General features: G+C 43.2%; 1 protein-coding gene across 1 annotated transcript in view; it reads right to left on the minus strand.

Moving 5' to 3' along the window:
• Window positions 1-1,139, minus strand: part of LOC106871146 (fibroblast growth factor 1) — a 25,025-nt gene that overhangs the window by 14,898 nt on the left and 8,988 nt on the right. The window lies entirely within an intron of this gene.

Consider the following 1,139-nt stretch of genomic DNA (forward strand, 5'->3'; position numbering starts at 1 on the left):
TAACTCCTTACGTTCTGCGTTCTAATCCCACTGAGGTCAACTTTGTATTTCATCTCTTCGGGGTGTCGATGAAATAAAGTACCAGTCGAGTACTGAGGTTAATAAAATAAAGTACCAGTTGAATACTGGGGTCGATTAAATAAAGTACTAGTCGGGTAACGGGGTCGATAAAATATAGTACCAGTCGGCGAGCGAGTACCAAAGGCGGTGAGCTGGCAGAAACGTTAGCACGCCGGGCGAAATGCTTAGCGGTATTTCGTCTGCTGCTACGTTCTGAGTTCAAATTCCGCTGAGGTCGACTTTGCCTTTCATCCTTTCGGGGTCGATTAAATAAGTACCGGTTACGTACTGGCATCGATATAATCGACTTAATCCGTTTGTCTGTCCACTCTGTGTGTAGCCCCTTGTGGGCAGTAAAGAAATATAGTACCAGTCGGGTACTGGGGTCGATTCGAATCGACTTGAACCTTCCCCTCAAAATCAGTGACTTAGAACCTTGTAATGGATTGGCGTCCTGTACAGGGTGGGGGTGGAATGTTGTGCTCTCGGTCGCTTACGAAAACCGGGTAACCGGCCCTACAGGTCCTAAAACTTGGGGCAGTGATGTCTAGGGTCTGTCAATGTTGCTGACGATGCTGTTGCTGCTGGTGGTGGTGAGGACTTGTGGGTGGGAGATGTATAGTAGACTGTGTTGTAGTATAATGAATTGAGATGGAAAAAATAAATAAAGTGATATATAATATATATAAGAAAATCTAAAAGATCTTAGAAACATAACAAAATGCACATAACAAAAGCTGGCGATATCAAAATTTGAAAATCTTTCTTTATTGAGCGAAATAAGATGTGAATGAAAGGCGCCGAAAATGGAAAATCTTTTCTACTCTAGGCACAAGGCTCGAAATTTTTGGGGAAAAGGCCAGTTGATTAGATCGACCCCAGTATGCAACTGGTACTTAATTTATTGACCCCGAAAGGATGAAAGACAAAATCAACCTCGGCGGAATTTGAACTCAGAACGTAAAGATAGATGAAATACTGCTATGCATTTCGCCCGGCGTGCTAACGTTTCTGCCAGCTCACCGCCCTTTCCGAAAAAAAAAGTTGTTAATGACATCCTGTTCTACCAGAGATTCTAG

The sequence above is a fragment of the Octopus bimaculoides genome, chromosome 20 (assembly GCF_001194135.2).
Source record: "Octopus bimaculoides isolate UCB-OBI-ISO-001 chromosome 20, ASM119413v2, whole genome shotgun sequence".
Lineage (NCBI taxonomy): Eukaryota > Metazoa > Mollusca > Cephalopoda > Octopoda > Octopodidae > Octopus > Octopus bimaculoides.